Source organism: Wyeomyia smithii, chromosome 3 (assembly GCF_029784165.1).
Source record: "Wyeomyia smithii strain HCP4-BCI-WySm-NY-G18 chromosome 3, ASM2978416v1, whole genome shotgun sequence".
Lineage (NCBI taxonomy): Eukaryota > Metazoa > Arthropoda > Insecta > Diptera > Culicidae > Wyeomyia > Wyeomyia smithii.
Genome location: NC_073696.1, coordinates 26107481 through 26127363, shown reverse-complemented (window position 1 = coordinate 26127363; position 19883 = coordinate 26107481). Strand labels below are relative to the sequence as shown.

Sequence of the window (19883 nt, the reverse complement as noted above, 5' to 3'; positions counted from 1 at the left end):
GCGCAAATATAAGACGACTCTGACAATAATCTACAGAAACTAGGAAAAAACTACACACATCTGCAGGTCAATGAAATCTGCACACGAACTCAGAAAATCTGCATTTTGCAAAGCACATCTGGTGTTCCTGATTCGGACAAGTTAGCAAAAGCAATGCATTAAAAAAATTGTGGGTTTTCTTTCTCTGCTTTATCTCCCATGCGCGCTGGTTCGATTCAAATGGTGTGTTAATGTGTGTCATTCCAAGAGAATACAAGGCAGGGATGCCACATATACAGATTTTTCTGTATTTTACAGATTTTTGAACTAAAAAAGGAATACAGAATCTGTATTACAGAATGTTGTCAAAAATACAGATTTTACAGAATCTTTTGCTATTCGAAATGAAATCAATTTTTTGGAAGGTTCAATTCAATTCAACGACTTTCAAACTTTTGTGAAAAAACCTGATGCTGTTTATGTTAGTATCGTTGCAGAAGAAGAGGGATGAGGCTTGGACGAAGGCGGAAAATAACGTTTCGAAATATTTGACGGGATTTCTATTTAAAATTTGTGAAACAAATTGCAAAGCTGTTCGATTTTATCGATTCTGTTGTAAAAACGGTAGCTTTATTCAATTCTAAACATTCGTGAAATTGGAAAATTTAAATGATTTGATTTCCAAAATTCGTAACAGTAACTGATCGACAAGACATGAATAACGAGTTTTACTCGCTAAGAACAAACTTTTTGACCGGAAGATTCGATGAAGCAGATGACTTAACTTGGTCTGAGTAGTTGGACGCCACAATGCCAATGGTAAATTCATGTTTCCCTTACTGAGATCATTTGTGCGAATTTTTTCAATAATTCCACATTCTTCGGCTTTTGTAGAACGCATATTTTCAATATATAATTGCAGCAAGTCTAAAGCCAGAAATCTCATGGCCCCTAAGCTTATGAGCTCAATTTTAAAAGCTAAAAGCTACGTTGCTAACCAAGCAGGAAGTACTAGAATTAAATTAACAAAAACATGCATGAACATCACGTAAAGATAAATAAGCAATATCGTGTTCAGTTACTACATTTGATTAACTCGCCTAATTATAAGTTTGGAACCAATAAAAAATTAGGCCAAAGCAAAAAATTGTGATTTGTTTCAATATATTCTTTAAAGAAGAAGATTTTCATGCAACATTTTTAGTTTGCTGGATACAGATTTTTAAATAGATTTTTTAGCCCGTGAAACAGATAATACAGACATTTTCGAGCAAAAATACAGAAATAAATGTGGCAACCCTGATCCAAGGTGAGCTCTTATGGATGTAGTTGTGATATTGGCGCTAGCGAAAAAATAACACTGAAAGAAAGTGTCAGATTGAAATGGTCTGATCAAATTTTCTTACTGTAAATCGAACTTTTGATTAAATCTCATTTTTTAAAGAGAAAAAATCTTTATATCAATTTGTGGGGGCCCCAAAAATGTGGGGGCCCTGGGCCCCCCATAAATCCGGCTCTGACCCTGCTTCTTTTCTGTCGTTTCATCTTTTCATTTCCTCCGACCGGGTATCACGGCGCACAATGACTGGAGATCTGGCCAACCGAAAAAGACCTCTTCGCCTTCGCCAAGAGACGATGCTCGCGCTGTTGGTGATTTTTGTTTCCTTCTACTCGAGCGGCTGAACAAAAAGATTGGCGAGCGCGAGGCGTAAAAGGACGAAAGCTTATTTTATGGGTTGAATTATGGTTTAAGATAAAGATGAGTGATGTTCTAACGGTTGCAATAGGGTCGAATATTACGCCTCGAGACTAAATTTTATCGTCGCCCATACTAACAGTTTATCATTATTTTACTCTCTATCTCTAAGAAAAACATCTCACTTAAGAAAAATGTTTCATCCAGAATATGCTAATTAATCCTCTTGAAGGCCGCGAACATCAGGACCGTTTTTATTTCATCAGGTACATAGCGAAGCGAATTTAACTTGAAACTCGCCTTCAAGTTTCGTGAACACGGTGGAGTTGCGGCTCGATTTACATAGCGTACCGGTGAAAAGAAGGGGTAAAATTCCTTCAAACATCTCATCAGAAAGTACACACAGAATGGTTTGGTTAGCTGGAGTGGGGTACCGCTAAACTTTAACGAAGGCGAAGGAATTGGATCCAATTACGCGTCGGATGTTTAACCGAAGAAAATCCTCGCTCGAAAAAATATTATAAATATTTTGTTATTTGGTTATTGCTTACTTCTACAGATATTTTACGAAGCCATAGCGTGTGACGAGCACAGAAATGTTAATCGTTGTTCATAAAGGTTTCGCAAGTAGAATCTTCGACAATTTGAACGGAATATTTGTGGATGAATTCAGTAAAATGAAGAAGTCTTTGTTTTTAACTTTCCATTGTATTATTTGTACCTAGGAACGTCGTTACTTAAGTAAATACAAAAATCTAAACCAGTTTATCATGGGCGATTCCGTGTGGACTGGGACGGACGGACAGCTTATTAAAAAAATATGTAAAATGTCCTGGGCTGTGGGCAATTTTTTTTAGGAATTTAGAATGTGGGCGTTTCCAAATATCGAAAAAAATTTCCACGTGCAACGTGGATGGCCCTTGGATGTTTGTTGTAAAAATTTTCATTTATTTTATTGCTAATTGCAGTTGAAAAAATTTAAAAAAATTAAAGCAATTAGTGAAAGCAACAATGAACGTTTCAATATATTTATGTTTCATTATATTTTTTCTCCACATAATGATATGGAGCTTAGAACCCTTTCCAGTTCAGTACTCCGACATACGAAAAAAAAAAAACGACAATATGAACACAGCCTTACTCGAACGAAATAATCTTCGCAAATTTCAAAACCCTCCACTGCGGAAAACTATTCCCATTCAGATGACGCATTAGCATAATACCGCCTGACAGGCCCAGGCGCTTCACCAGCGCGCTCAAGAAGACGAGCGACTCGACCCTTGTCTAATCTTTTATCTAAAGTCTGGACCATCCGGAGTTGAATATTTTATGGCAGGTTATTTTTCTGCTTCCCACGTCGCACCGCACCATTTTCGTACGATTCCATCCTCTCCGTTCCCACTCCCCCCCAGTGCCCATCAGTGAACAGAGCACATTAGCATAAGGATTCTTCTTTTGTACCTTTCGGCAAGTGGATCCACCGGTTACATGCTGCCACCCCAGCAACTGCCGGAGGGCCGGTTGGGTTGAAAATGGGTATTCAACGAAAACGAGAAATGAGAAAAAAAATGCAAAACTCAAATATACTTTCCTTCCGACGCTAAGCTGATGCTGTGTGAGTCGTCGTCATCGGCGCCGTCGTCGTCGCCGTCGTCCTTGATAGGCTGGGCTGGTAAAGCGAAGGAAGCTGGGCTGGTGTGTGTGTGTTTGTGTGTGCCTCATTCGGTCTTTCGTTGAGATCGTCGTGAAACGGGGCGAAATTTTATGTTCGTAGCGAAGGGAAAAAAATACTCCTGCGAGATGTGGTTCCAATGCGGAAAAGGGACGAAGAAGCTCAGGTTTCCTATGCTGGAAAGAATGGGAGGTTAGAGCGAAATATATATTTTTCTGCTTCACTTTTTTCCTCACTATTTTCCGACGGACTTTTGCTAGTGTGGTTAGTTGTGTGGAAGGGAGGGAAGCCGGGAAGTTTCAGAGGAATAAAGCTGGAAAAATATTCCGCTCTGCGAGGGCACGGAAGAAAGTTGCAATCTCAGGGAAATATTTAAATGAGAGTTTTACATATAAATGGGTTGCGAACCGTGGGGTTGGAGGTTAAGAGGTGGGGTACTCAAGGACCATTCGGGAAAGGAAATGAGCGCTTTTCGAAGTGTGAGGAAAAAATATGTAGCTGCTGTGGTGAATTAGTATTCGTACCTTCGTTTATCCTTTGCCGCCCTTGCTTCGCACGGGACGGGATCCAGCTTTTTCAGTCGTGAGCAGAGTCGAGGGAAAGTTCGCCGTTCAGGTTGTGAGAATGCTGTGTTACGAGGGACAGCAGCGAGCGAGGGGTGGAGAGGTCGAAAGATGTAGGAGATCGCTAGGTGCTGGCTACCAAGACAACCTAGAAACGACGATGGAGGAATTCCGCCGTGCGTCGAGGGGGGTGATGAAAAAATAATAATGAGATAAATATTTTACGGAAAAGTGGAATAGGACCATATTGCAGCATTTCGTAATCATATGGATCCAAGAGTAATCATAAAAGAAAAGTGTCGAGAAAAAGAGACTACAACGAGCTTTGTTAATAAGCTAATTTTATTTACTTATTTATTTATTTATTTATTTTTTTTGAAGTAGAATACTTCTCTCAGGAAGTTCTGCTACATAGAGATGTGAAATAAAAATCTAAAACCGAAAAAAGTGAAAAATATGTCCAATTTCAAATGCTAATAAATCGGTTAGTATTCGATGGATTTCCTGCGTTCTTGCAGCAATAGATTGGAAAATCTTCTAAAATTCTTTCCAAATAAAGGTAATTGTAATATTATTATTCAAACTATTGTACTATTGAAAATAGTCAAGCCTTGTCAAAACGAAAAATTCGACCTCTGATTGGTCGTTATATGATTGCTTCCCAAGCACGGTCGACAGAATCATATACCTTGCAATTGAAAATATGCTATTTGGCCTATATAAGAGCTTGTTTCAGCCGAAGCCGCTCATAACAGTTCTATACAGCGACAACAGCAGTCATCCCTTAGCAGTAGCAGTAGCAGTGCAGTGGATACCAGCGATAGCGGATAGCGGCCACAGCTGTGGCGTAGCAATGGATAGCGCACTAGTTGCAGCGGATCTCAGCATCGATAGCAGCTGGGCCAGCTGATGCAGGGGCAGCGGATATCAATTGCAGCTTATAGTGGCCATAACTGTGGCATGGATACGAATAGCGTTGCAGTTGCAGCGGGTATATCTGACCATGAAGCATTTATGCAATAATTGAATGAAAATTGCAATTGCAGCAATCGGTCATTTTCAAGGCTATTGAATGTTTCTGGAAGAGCTAATGAATGGTTAATAATAAACTGCGATTGAGGTTTGATGCTACTGCAAATGCACAGCAGTGTGATGTTTATTACGATTGGTTGGTACTGTGCTTAACATGCGGTATATACGAGACAAATCCGGTTTCAAACAGAAAAGTTCGGCACGTTCTGCTCACGATGCTGAGTCTGTTTTAGAAAACTCACAACACTTCACTAACAAGGATGTAACGTCTTGAAGAAGACGGTTACAGTTTGACATCACAGCAGAATTTCAACCTTCATACTCATGTCTACTATCGACAATATCAAACACGCAACAATTTGCTTCCATGCGAAACGGGGACGGGAAATTTTTTTTCTTCCAAGTCGCGCAACACGACACAATATATGTTATTTTGTTGCCTTAGCTAGAGCTCTATTGGTCCGGCTCGACAGAATGTCCACAAGAAATCATTTTTGTACATCCGTGTTACGAAACTGAGAAGATCTGTAGGAACTGAAAATTAAGGCGGGGACAGAATAAATGGGATGTATTTTTCGTACATTGGTATTACGACATACGAAATAAAATTTTTCGAGCGTTGTAGAATGGTATAACTGGAAATAATAAAGTCACACCTATTTCTCCAGTTATATCATTCCACAATGTTTGAAAAATTTGTTATGTCAAGCGGATATCGCACAGCATTTATGCAATAATTATTCATAATGTCATATTTTAATTGAATACCTCATTTGTAGCTATTTACATATAAGTATTTTGCTAGATTCGGGGGATAAACAAAACAAAGATTTTTCATGATTTCATTCACAATTCATTTTTATGGTTTTTCTGAAGAAGAAAATGAACAGGTTTGTCGTTCTTGGCTTTGAGGAAACCGACCAGTAAAAGGGAGAATTCTGGAAGACCATAACCGTAGGTTCAACTACTTGGTTTGCAACCATCAGCCACCAGGAAGCCAAATATGTTGGCTATTCGTTAATCGCCTTAATTGTAGTGGGACTAGAGAAGACCTCAAGAGGTCAGAAAAATGTTCCTCGAAGACACTGAACTGAAAACGTTCAAAAGGCAGGCTTGTTTCGATATCCTCAACACCAAACCCAAGTTTAAAGAACTGCAAGATTCTGAAACATTGATGACACGAAGACGGAAGATGAACATCTACGCGATCAAATATTTTTCGCTATCCTTCGAAGCCTTACTTGTAGCAGATATTTTTCGATCATACCAATCCATCCGGAAAAATGTCACTGACGCTCGGGTCAAACCGTTAAATTTATAAAGTCTTGTGGATATAAAATGTCTTGGATAACTGGATAACTCTGGTGAACACCGGTTTTGCCGTAGAGCTCAAATAATATTTTTCATTGTCGATTACGCTTCAGCATTACGACAAATTTACAGATCGAGTTTTAAAGTACCGTAAACCGAGGTAAGATTGTGCCATACAACCCATGACTTGTAAGCCATCTTTTCCGGGTCAGAAGACTTGTCTTTCTTGGTTAAGAATTTGAGGGAATATATTTAGGAAAGATTGGCCTTGTGATCGCTATGAAATGGCTGACCAATAATGGGTTTGTATGGCACAATCTCACCCTGCCTTACGGTACGTCATTTTCCAGTTCTTGTAAATTCAAAAACTCGTTTCGAATGTTTTTCAATATGAATGGCTTAGACACATTAGGAAATCTTTTTTTAAATTGTTGAACAGGACTTTTTCAAAGATTGACTTCAATATTAGCGGTTTGCATATTCGTATTTTCTTCCAGTTAGCACACTGCCGATTCCCTTCATTCTCATAGCAATCGATTGAAAAATCATCTGTGCATCCGCGCAAACGCAGAAAATTGTAGTTAGATTTTTGGAACTACTGTACTATTGAAAATTGTCAATTCTTGTTGAAAACCGTTTTCGACCGTGGTCGCTTAATGCTTGCTCTCCCGAACACGGTTGACAGTATATTATACGTTGTTAACCAAGAATGCACTAGTTGGTCTACATAATGAACTGCTTCTGCTCCAACCAATCAGTCTACTATTGGATGGTCGCTGGGATGGTCCGAACTAAGTAGCAGCGGGTAGTAGCAGTAGCGGATAGCAGCAGCAGAGTTACAGCAGGTGGCGAATTAGAATATCTCGCTACCTTCCATAGCAGACGCACCAACAAAATAAATAGCACCTTCCACAGCGCTAGATTTTGGGATTTCTTTCTGTGTGGGAAGCACTCTCCGACATACAAGTCCCCAGTTTTGTGAAAACTAAAACCAACCGTCCTTTTAGGGACTACCACATATTTTTAATTGAAGAAGTACAAATGAGTTTTCTACATCTGAGTAGTACAGTAATCGTGAGTTTACTATCATGAAACGGAATACTATTTACTGCTAAGAACTGTCAGCATCATAGTAAGAAAATAAAGCACTTTGATTGATTGATATAATATCGGAAAAGTGATCAACTTCGAATGTTTTACTATCTATCTCTGTGTTCTGATGTGTACTTTCGATCAACAATTAGTTTCACTAATTGCCCAGGGCTAGGCTGCCGTGATATGACATTGTGACGTAGATCCAAGTGATAAGTTTTTCAGTACGGCCCAAAAACGAATGAATTTCTCGCCACTTTTGTATTGAAATGGGTACCTACGTCACTTTGTTTTTTTGATTTTATACAACGTACGAATAAGTAACAACGAAAAGGAAGACACCAAAAGATAGGTCTTTGAGCGGGGGCCTAGTGTGGTTGGTAACGTCTCCGCCAACCACGCTCGACGCCTGGGTTCGAATCCCACCGCCGACATAGGTGTCGATGGTTGTGAGGTGGCGTGATCCACTCACAACCAACCCAACTGGTCTAGATTCAATCCTAGCCGACACCGGGAGATTTTCTGAGGCGAAAAATCTCTGGGATCACGCCTTCCATCGCATGAGGAAGTAAAGCCGTTGGCGCCGGTCCGTTAATAAACGGGTCGTGAGTTAGGGTCCTGGGTGTGGAGTCGCCTCCCTGGGCGTCGGTGATTGGCCACAACAGTGGCGGAACTAGACCGACGGAAAATAAGCGAGAATAAAAAAAAAAAATAGTTTCACTGCAGTTGATGCGTGTAAATCGGTTTGGAAGAAAAATATCACTTACATAGCCAAAGACACAATTATGAGTCACTTTTGGCATTCAACATCATTTAGTCTATAAAATCGTCAAAATACATAACGTAAGTTATCTTATTGTTGTAAAAGCTTGATGATAAATTATTTTATTCAGTCTTGATGCATTATCATGTAAAAGTAATAAAAATAGCCAAAATATGGACTGACCCACAATTATGCACCGCAAAATGTAACATTACTACAATTATGGGTCACTTCATTTATTGCACCGAGCAGAATTATAGTTTTTAGTGACATTTTCAACTTTAAATCAGTTTAATCGTATAAATGAGGTTACAAGTGAGTTACAAAAAATACCACTGCTAATGAAAATTGTTCAGTTTCGTGAGAATCGACGTATTTGCGTAAAAGTGATCCATAATTGTAGCTGACCCAATACTGTAGAGGCACTGTATTTTCTAACTAAACCAATCTACTAATCCATGTGATGGATTCTTCTTAATTCACTTTAGATTTCTCATAAAGTAGAATCCTCAAAAACACACTTAAAAGCTCTAAATTTGATATCATAGTCGGGCATCTGCACTCGAAAACTCATTTAATTCAATCACCTACCTCAGAAAACAAAATCCGCGCAGCCAACCAAGGTATTTTTTTCATCACTAGCGGACCACTTTTTTATTGTAAACACTAAACAAAATCACTCACTACACTAAGAATACTTGAATCTTTGAAATGTTCACCTCAAATTTCCAAAAACAAGCTTTAATTAGCAGAATTTAATTCCTAAATTTCAGCTGTATGTACTTTCATCTGTTTTCACTGCGTTGAAGGAAATTAAAAGTTGCCAAATCAGTTTCTGTTAATACGAAAAAATCATACTAAAAATGTTAAATTATTCCGACATAATCGACGTAAATCGTCAGCATTGACATAAATGGTTACCTAGGTTACCAATTTTTGCACGTAAACAACAACAACGGATATCAAGGTAACCTACTACGACGGGCTGGGGTTACGTTCATTCACGATAATGTGATTCATTCATGATTAATAGTGTGATGAATATGGGGGCATCTTGAGATGAATAATTGAGCAGTGATTCAAGTTTTGATATGGATATGGAAGCGTTGTGAAAAATGGTTTGTTTTACAAAATTCAGGATAAATCTAGCTAAGTTTACTAAATATACAATGCTGAACGATTCTATAAGAGCACATAAGCGTATTTTGTTTATTTGTTCAATGATTTCGTGAAAGTTTAGTGTTTAATCCGTGAATTCTTCGTGAATATCGGCTTAATGAGATGAATAATGGAGCAGTTTCCCTATTAGGACTTTTGAAGACATGATAGATAGATACATGCGAAGAAGTAATATCCTTTCGTAGTACTGGGAATGAAATTGAGTCTTACTACTATCCGCAATGTTTTGGCGAGTGGCAGATAAAAATTTCACTTACTGCACGCACAATCAAATAATTTTAAGGTGCTAGGAAGCTTATTTCCTTCATTGTAGATTGCCATTTGCAAGACGCGTGGGATTACTCTCGATCTGTTGTTACCCCGGTAGCATTTTCTACTATTTTCAGCTTTTTCAGCTACTAAGTTGTTTATAACAGCTAGATAGACAACAGATTAAAACAGCAAAGGTGGCAAAATTTTAAATTGTTATTAGAGGCAAACAGATTAATTTTGCAAGAATTGGTCTAGCAAGCGTGAATAAATGCAGTTCCCCTTAAATGATATATCATTAAGCGCAAAATACAAATTTTGGGAATCAAATAATAATTTAACAAAAGACTAATTGGTAGCTGTTACTCATCAAATTTACTCGAAAAAAGTCGTGCAACTTTTTCAAAAATGGGTGCAATTCCTCTCACTAATGGGTAACTTAAATTCAACGTGTGTTTGACTCCAACTGTAAACAACTCACTGTTGTATATAACAGGTCTGGCAATCTAAAACCAGCCGTCGTTTACACTCACTTGCTTTCAAATGGAACAGAAAGAGAGTTTGACATCACACTGGCTGCTGTACAAGTGCTGCGAGAGAATAAAAGTGACGACAAATTCGAAATTTGTTATTACTGTACGTTATATACGACAGAATTTGTTAAAAACCCATTGATTCATATAAATAAATAACTTTTCATAATAATTTTAAAGTCACGATCTTCCTTAGATTATTTACGAAATAAATAAACCTTCCATTTCTGTCCACTCCAAATATAAGGTTGAGCTGCATTAGTCAAGAATTTGTAGACTGTGAGTTTCGAATCACCTCCACAATGTAGAAAAATAACCACCACCTGACTCCAATAACTTTTTCTTTATCACATGAATCAGTTTTAAACCCTATGAGCTTTTTAATTATAACAAGGCTAATTGAGAAAGATACAAAACTCATATTGAGAAAAATTTAAATAATGAGCTTGATTTGCAAAACGAAGTAAATATTGATTCCGCTTTGGTTGATGCCAGGAATTATTCTGTTCCAAAGGCTCAAGTGAAATTTGATTAATCAATAATTGACGAAAATCTTCAACTTCTAATTCGTTTGAAAAATGTCTGCAGACGTCAATTTCAACGTTCTCGTGACCCTGTTTTTAAAACTATTTCTAAAGATTTACAGAAAGAGATTAAACATAGATTTACTCTTCTGAGAAATCAAAATTTTGAGACCAAAGTTGAAAAATTGAAACCATATTCAAATCCTTTTGGAAGCTGTCGAAGATTCTTAAAAAAACCTTCAAAGCCTATTCCAGTTTTAAAAGATGGTGAACGTTTTCTTGTATCCAATGAACAAAAGGCTCAAAGACTTGCTCAGCAGTTTGAGAGTGTTCATAACTCAAATTTGAATTTTGTGAGTCCAATTGAAAATGAAGTCACACGTCAATTTGATTTAATTTCTTCCCAGAATTTTTTACCTGCAGAAATAATTGAAACTAACTTGAATGAGATTAAATCAATTATTAAAAATTTCAAAAATATGAAAGCACCTGGTGACGATGGAATCTTTAACATACTAATCAAACATCTCCCTGAGAGCACAATGGAATTTTTAGCGAAAATTTTCAATTGCTGCTTCAAAATTGCATATTTTCCCAAATTATGGAAAAATGCAAAAATTACTCCCATTTTAAAACCGGATAAGAATTCAGCTGAAGTTTCAAGTTATCGACCAATCAGTTTGCTTTCTTCAATAGTAAACTGTTTGAAAGAATTATTCCTAACAGAATGATGTCACACATCAACGAAAATTCAATTTTTGCAGATGGACAGTTTGGATTGCGCTATGGGCATTCCACAACTCATCAATTGCTCAGAGTTACTAATATGATACGAGCTAACAAATCTGATGGTTATTCCACTGGAGCTGCTCTTTTAGACATAGAAAAAGCATTCGAAAGTGTTTGGCATAAAGGTTTGATTGCAAAATTGCAAATATTAAATTTTCCAATTTTCCTAATCAAAATTTTGAAAAAATATCTTACTGATCGAACTCTGCAGGTTGTCTATCAGAATTCAAAATCTGATAGATTTCCTGTCAGAGCAGGTGTGCCTCAAGGTTCTGTCTTGAGCCCAGTCCTGTACAACATATTCACTTAAGATCTTTCTGATTTGCCTCCAGGATGCACAAAGTCATGGTTCTGCGATGACACAAGCATTTCCGTAAAAGGAAAAAGAGCAAAATCATTTCAAATCGCCCGGAAATACGCGAAAATTCAATCGACCATTTTTTATTTGAATGAAACTTTGCACACGTATTTGGCTTAGCAAACTGAGCATTTTTCACAGGTGGAGAGATTTTTTACATCCATGAGTTACATTCTAAAAGGGCGTATGCCTTTTGGCATAGGTTTTATTCGAAGCATTGTAGCCCAGAAACCGTTACTTGTATAGAAAAACTTTCTGAGAATGAGTTGTAGCGAATCGAAAATGCATCATAAATAAAATATCCACTGTAAAAAAACGAAATTTTTTTCACCAAAAACAACTTTTTTTAAAATGTCCAGGATGGAGAAATGAAAAATATTTTTTTTATGGTAGATTATTTTTTTTATAAAAATTCTAATTCAAACATTTTTCAAAATATTTGTATTCTGATGATTTCAAAAGATGCAGAGAGTCATTTTGAATCAAAAAGCTTTTGGTAGTAAACATTCTAAAGGCATTGGTTTTCGAGTTATTTTTAATTTAAGCTCGAAAAATTATAATTATTTAGGAAAATACACGTTTTTCTTAATTTGTCCATGGTTCTCCAGCAAAAACCATACACGTTCATTGGAATGCTTCATCAAAAATATACAATTCATTCTTTGACAACAGAACGATCGGGCAAACGGTTCTCAAGAAAAGAGTTAAATGTTCTAAGTGATATAAATACAAATAAGAATCAAATATTTATTTTCGAGTTTTATTATCTTAGGAACATATTTTTTTATGACATAGATAATTGAAATAGAAATAAAAATTTGTAAATAAATAAATAAATGAACTAAATGACATTTTTAATGAATTTTTAATACTTTTCTGATTAGACCAATCATACAATTCTTTTGCGCTTGTAATGGGATGTTCATGTTCTTTAGCTAAACTTGCATTTCCTGCCATTCGTTTTAATATGCCACCAATTGCATCGCATGGCCCTTAACCATGAGAAGTCGCAAAAAAATGCCACTCTGCATCGACGTTATATTTTGTTTTGAACTTGCAAAGACTTGCAAAGTTTTTTCTATTTTTATATTGTGAGGCAGCTTCAACAGACGTTAATATCGCTTTTTTCAACTCTATTGTTGTTTTCAAAAAACTCGTTAATTTGGCAATGAACACCTGAACCGCAACAGTATCATGATGGAGTACTTCCGATATTATGATGAAGCTGATATTCTTAAGTGTTCCAGATTCTGAATAGTAAACAACGAAGGGATGAATGGTGACTTGACTATCATTCCAATAACTACACGAATCACAAATTGATAAAGACGTATTAAAATGAGCTTGACTGTTCAATATTTTTAATTTTGCAATAACGTTTTTTTTTTTAATTTGCGTAAGCTTGATGAGCACCGATGATCAGGTAAGGGTTTACAGCATTTGGGCTTGGTGTATTCCATTTTCACTTTATTCATCTTCACAAAATGCAAACTGTTACTAACACATCTGGAGTAGTTCAATCGTATTTATATACGAAAACAGATATTATAGGTAACCCAGTAGTTATTGGTTGCGTACTTTACAAACAGTTATTATTAGTAATGTTTTTAGTGGTAACAAATATGTTTCATAATCGACCTCAGACAACATTTTGGATTGTAAGATGGCAACTTCCGGTTTCTGAAAACAGCAGAAAATGACCAAATACCACCCAATATGAGTTTTTTCTTTAACCAGTATGCCGTTCAAAATCCAGAAATTGTCTCCAAATGCCATTATGAAATCCAAAATGGCGACTCCCGGTGTCAGAAAAACAGCTGCAAATGACCAAATACCACCAAATATGGGTATTTCCGGAACCGTAATGATGCACTGGAGTCACAAATCGACTTCAGACAACATTTTGAATTGTAAGATGGAAACTTCCGGTTTCTGGAAAACAGCCTGAAATGGACGACTCCCATTAAATATTAGTATTTCTGGAACCAGAAAGATGCACAGAAGCTAAAAATTGATCACAGACACAATCTTGAATTTTAAGATGGTGACTTCCGGTGTCTGGCAAACAGCCGGAAATGACCAAATACCATTCAATATTAATGTTTTCGGAACCAGAATTTCGCCCAGATGACAGAAATTGATTTCACAGGCAATTTTAAAGTCCAAAATGACGACTTTCGGCTTCCGAAAAACAGTCCAAAGTGACCAAATATCACCCAATATGAGTTTTTCTTTAACCAGTATCCTAAATACCATTTTGAAATCCAAGATGGCGACTACCGGTTTGTGAAAAACAGCCTAAAATAAACAAATACTATCCAATATGAGTATCTCTGGAACCAGAATGATGCAAGGAGCTAGCAATTGACCTCAGGCACCATTTTGAATTGCTAACTGGCAACTTATAGGCAACAGTCGGAAATGACCGAATAATACTGGATATAAACGTAAACGTGATGATGCATAGAAACCAAACATTGACCCTGGACACTATTTTGAATTTGAAGACGACCACTTTTAGTTTCTGGAAAACAACCAAAAATACCTCCCAATATGGGTATTTCCGGTGTCAGATTGATGCCAGAAAGTCTGCTGATAATGACAGAATACCACCCAATATGAATATATTCAGAATTAAGGCGATGTACAGAAGCCAAAAGACGAGGATGTTGTCATTTCGATAATCAAATGACGTTCAAATAGTACGACACCACATTTAAATTATGTTGAGACCACATATATCGATCAAGGCAGGTTTAGTTTTAAATAGTCTTTGAATTTCTCTTCTTTCCATAACTTTTGAGCCACATATCAAATTGTTATGAAGTTTGTTATTTGTAAGTTTGAGAGATGACTCGTTCGTATGACACTAGTTATGTTCAAATAAGTCATGTAATCTTTGAGATAATAGACTTTCGTTGTTTTATTAACAATTTAATACATAACGGTTGCTTAAGTTCGATTATAATCAAATGAAATGGGAACGTGTAGGGCAGCCAAACTTCGAAACCACGTGTTCAATAATTTTTTTCTAATGTCAACTGCCTGGGGCCTATTACGGCAGGTAAACTTTCTTTTTTTGCAACAGGCAATGTTCGATCTTATGAACGCCATGTTGCAAAAGGCAAAATCAATGTTTAAAGCCATTCAAATAGGCACAAATTTTACTATTAAAATTGTTTCTAATTTAAAATTCAGCAATGATTTTAAATAAAACAATTAAAATATTAAATTGGAATGCTCGCTCATTGAAGGCCAATGAGAATGAGCTTTTTAATTTTTTAACAGTAAATAATGTGCATACTGCAATTATTACTGAAACATTTTGAAACCTAACATAAAATTAAAATATGATCCCAATTACGTGGTTCATAGATATGATAGGATTCAGGGTTCCGGCGGTGGAGTTGCAATTGTTATTCATCGCCGAATCAAACATCGTGCTCTTCCCCATCTTGAGACGAAAGTTATTGAAACTTTGGGAATTGAAGTTCAAACTGAACTTGGGATTTTATTTATTGCCGCAGCATATTTACCATTTCAATGCACACGCGAGCTCAAAAATTATTTTAAAGGTGATTTACAAAAACTCACCAGAAATCGTTCGAAATTTTTTATAATTGGCGATTTTAACGCTAAACATCGTTCATGGAATAATTCTCAAAGTAATTCCAATGGCAAAATTTTATTCAATGATTGTTCTTCAGGATACTATTCTATTTTGTCTCCGAATAGTCCTACATGCTTTTCTTCTTTAAGAAACCCTTCAACAATTGATTTGGTGCTGACAGATCAAAGTCATGTATGTAGTGATTTGATCACACATGCTGACTTTGATTCTGACCATCTTCCAATAACTTTTTCTTTATCACATGAATCAGTTTTAAACCCTATGAGCTCTGTTTTTAATTATAACAAAGCTAATTGGGAAAGATACAAAAATTATATTGAGAGAAATTTCAATAATGAGCTTGATTTGCAAAACGAAGTGAATATTGATTCCGCTTTGGAAGCATTAAAATGTGCAATTGTTGATGCCAGGAATTATTCTGTTCCAAAGGCTCAAGTGAAATTTGATTCACCAATAATTGACGAAAATCTTCAACTTCTAATTCGTTTGAAAAATGTCCGCAGACGTCAATATCAACGTTCTCGTGACCCTGTTTTTAAAACTATTTATAAAGATTTACAGAAAGAGATTAAGCATAGATTTACTCTTCTGAGAAATCAAAATTTTGAGACTAAAGTTGAAAAATTGAAACCATATTCAAAACCATTTTGGAAGCTGTCGAAGATTCTTAAGAAACCTTCAAAGCCTATTCCAGTTTTAAAAGATGGTGAACGTTTTCTTGTATCCAATGAACAAAAGGCTCAAAGACTTGCTCAGCAGTTTGAGAGTGTTCATAACTCAAATTTGAATTTTGTGAGTCCAATTGAAAATGAAGCCACACGTCAATTTGATTTAATTTCTTCCCAGAATTTTTTACCTGCAGAAATAATTGAAACTAACTTGAATGAGATTAAATCAATTATTAAAAATTTCAAAAATATGAAAGCACCTGGTGACGATGGAATCTTTAATATACTAATCAAACATCTCCCTGAGAGCACAATGGAATTTTTAGTGAAAATTTTCAATTGCTGCTTCAAAATTGCATATTTTCCCAAATTATGGAAAAATGCAAAAATTACTCCCATTTTAAAACCGGATAAGAACCCAGCTGAAGTTTCAAGTTATCGACCAATCAGTTTGCTTCCTTCAATAAGTAAACTGTTTGAGAGAATTATTCTTAACAGAATGATGTCACACATCAACGAAAATTCAATTTTTGCAAATGAACAGTTTGGATTTCGCCATGGGCATTCCACAACTCATCAATTGCTCAGAGTTACTAATATGATACGAGCTAACAAATCTGAAGGTTATTCCACTGGAGCTGCTCTTTTAGACATAGAAAAAGCATTCGACAGTGTTTGGCATAAAGGTTTGATTGCGAAATTGCAAACTTTTAGTTTTCCAATTTTCCTAATCAAAATTTTAAAAAATTACCTTACTGATCGAACTCTGCAGGTTGTCTATCAGAATTCTAAATCTGATAGATTTCCTGTCAGAGCAGGTGTACCTCAAGGTTCAGTCTTGGGTCCAGTCCTGTACAACATATTCACTTCAGATCTTTCTGATTTGCCTCCAGGATCCACAAAGTCATTGTTCTGCGATGACACAAGCATTTCCGTAAAAGGAAAAAGTCTTCGTGTCATATGCAGTTGATTGCAGAAAAGTTTAGATATTTTTTCTTCCCACTTGCAAAAGTGGAAAATCTCTCCCAATGCGTCTAAAACTCAAATGATAATTTTTCCGCATAAGCCTAGGGCTTCTTTCCTCAAGCCAAACAATAATCACGTTGTCAAGATGAATGGGGTTATTTTAAGTTGGTCCGACAAGGTTAAGTACTTGGGACTAATTTATGATAAAAAACTTATTTTCAAAGAGCACATTGAGAGTATACAAGCCAAGTGCATCAAATATACGAGATGTTTATATCCTCTCATTAACAGGAATTCTAAACTTTGTTCAAAGAACAAACTTTTGATTTACAAACAAATTTTTAGACCAGCAATGCTTTATGCTGTACCGATCTGGTTAAGTTGCTGTTCAACAAGGAAGAAAACGCTCCAAAGGATTCAGAATAAAATTCTGAAAATGATTTTGAAGCGTCCTCCTTGGTTTGGTACACTCGAATTACATAGACTTACTGGTGTTGAACCATTAGAAGCTATGTCAAATAAAATTATTAACAATTTTCGACAAAAATCGTTGCAATCCTCAATTGTTACGATAAGCTCTCTTTATAGCCAATAAGTTAGCAATTAAGTTAGTTGTAAGTTTACTTCCCCTTTTCTGACAAGTAGGTTTAAATCCCTACGAGTGATAAGTCCTAATTGCGAAAGCAAACAAATCCTAACAATTAAAATTACAAATTTCTAACAGTGTTGAGAAGTCACCATTTGTGATTGGACACACATACTCATTATTTACTAATATTTATCATAAATACTTGAGCTAATAACAAATCCCCCCTTAAAAAAAAAAAAACGTGTTCAATCATAATTCATCAGTTAACCCTTAACTAGCCCGCTCCTCTGATAATAATAATCAAATCGGTTGTGTAGTTTCTGAGATAATGAAGTTTCGTGATTTTCACAAGTCGGCACATTACAAATGAAGTTACAGTTCGATTACAGTAAAATTCAATAGGGTCTTCTGAGGCAGCTAGACCTTTCATTTGACACTAATTTTGTGGAAACCGGGTCGGCCATCTCTGAGAAAAGTGAGTGAGTCCAAATAGTCTTCAGAATATGTTCATTTGCATAGCTGGATTTCACATTTTTAAACATAACAGGCAAAGTAATAGTCCGATTGCAAAACAAATCAATAGGGTCTTATGGGGCAATTAGACATTCCATTTGACACTGATTTTATGGAAATCGGTACAGCCATCTCTGAGAAACATGAGTGAGATTAAACAGCCTTCATAACTTTTGAACCACAAGTTCAATCTTTACGAAATTCAAAACTTAAGGGTTTTCTAGGTAGCCCGTTCTTTTGAGACCAATTTTGTTGAAATCGGTTGCGTAGTTTCTGAGATATTGATGTTTCATGATTTTCACATTTTTAAACATAACCTCTAAACTAAAAATCCGATTACAATGAAATTCAATAGAATCTTATGGGGAAACAAGACCTTTCATTTGCAATTAATTTCATGAAAATCGGTCCAGCCATCTCTGAGAAAAGTGAGTGAGAATAAAAATCTGCACATACACACACACATACCCACACACACACATACAGAAAATGCTCAGTCGTCGAGCTGAGTCGAGTGATATATGCCATTCGGCCCTTTGGAGCACTTTTATACTTTCGGTTTTGCAAGTGATTGCTATACCTTTCTAGGAGAAAGGCAAAACGTGTATTTTCCGAAATATTAATAATTTTTCGAGCTTAAATTTAAAATAACTCGAAAACCGATGCCTTTAGAATGTTTACTACCAAAAGCTTTTTGATTCAAAATGACTCTTTGCATCTTTTAAAATCATCAGAATACAAATACAAATATGTTTAAATTAGAATTTTTATAAAAAAATTAATCTGCCATAAAAAAAATATTTTTTATTTCTCCATCCTGGACTTTTTTAAAAAAGTTGCGTATTAACGTCAAGTTTCTTAAAAAAAAATAAAAATAAATTCTTTTTTTTTCAAATTGAAATTTAACGTTTATTTTTAATTTTTTTGGTCAAAAAAATTTCGTTTTCGTACAGTGGATATTTTTTTATGGTTTAATTCCCTACAACTCATTCTCAGACAGATTTTCTATACAACCAACGGTTTCTGGGCTACAATGCTTCGAATAAAACCTATGCAAAAAGGCATACGCCCTTTTAGAATGTAACTCATGGGTGTAAAAAATCTCTCCATCTGTGAAAAATGCTCAGTTTGCTAAGCCAAATACGTGTGCAAAGTTTCATTCAAATCAAAAATGGTCGATATTCGACCATAGGTCATTTGGCGCAATCTTGCTCAAAAGTCTTTATGTCATATGCAGTCGATTGCAAAAAAGTTTAGATATTTTTTCTTCCTACTTGCAAAAGTAGAAAATCTCTCCCAATGCTTCTAAAACTCAAATAATATTTTTTCCCCATAAGAATAGGGCTTCTTTCCTCAAGCCAAACAATAATCACGTTGTCAAGATGAATGGCGTTATTTTAAGTTGGTCTGCCAAGATTAAGTACTTGGTACTAATTTACGATAAAAAACTTATTTTCAAAAGCACATTGAGAGTATACGAGCCAAGTGCATCAAATATACGAGATGTTTACACTACCTGTCATGAGTTTGGAATCACTTTACTGAGTATTGCAACACCCAGTTTGAATATTCCAACACCTCCCGAAAAGTTTAGCATCACCTGGAATAGGCGGATATCTCGTGTTTTTGACAACCTAGAAAGTTGCGGTTTTCAGCAAACTTGTTTTGAAGATCAAAGGCTACTGTATGGTGGCCAATTCAGTGTGAAATTGTACCGCAAAAGAAAGAGTTGCACACTCTAGGAAACCTCATATTTAAAAGTGATAGAACGGTGCT

At 35.9% G+C, this 19883-nt stretch overlaps 1 long non-coding RNA gene across 1 annotated transcript in view; it reads right to left on the bottom strand.

Moving 5' to 3' along the window:
- Positions 1-3274: 3274 nt before the first annotated feature.
- LOC129730356 (uncharacterized) overlaps positions 3275-19883 on the bottom strand; it is a 31941-nt gene continuing 15332 nt past the window's right edge. The window contains exons 2-3 of the long non-coding RNA XR_008728842.1: positions 3872-4058; positions 3275-3523 (exon numbers count right to left, since the gene is read on the bottom strand). This is a non-coding gene — a long non-coding RNA (uncharacterized LOC129730356). The remainder of the gene's footprint in view (positions 3524-3871; positions 4059-19883) is intronic.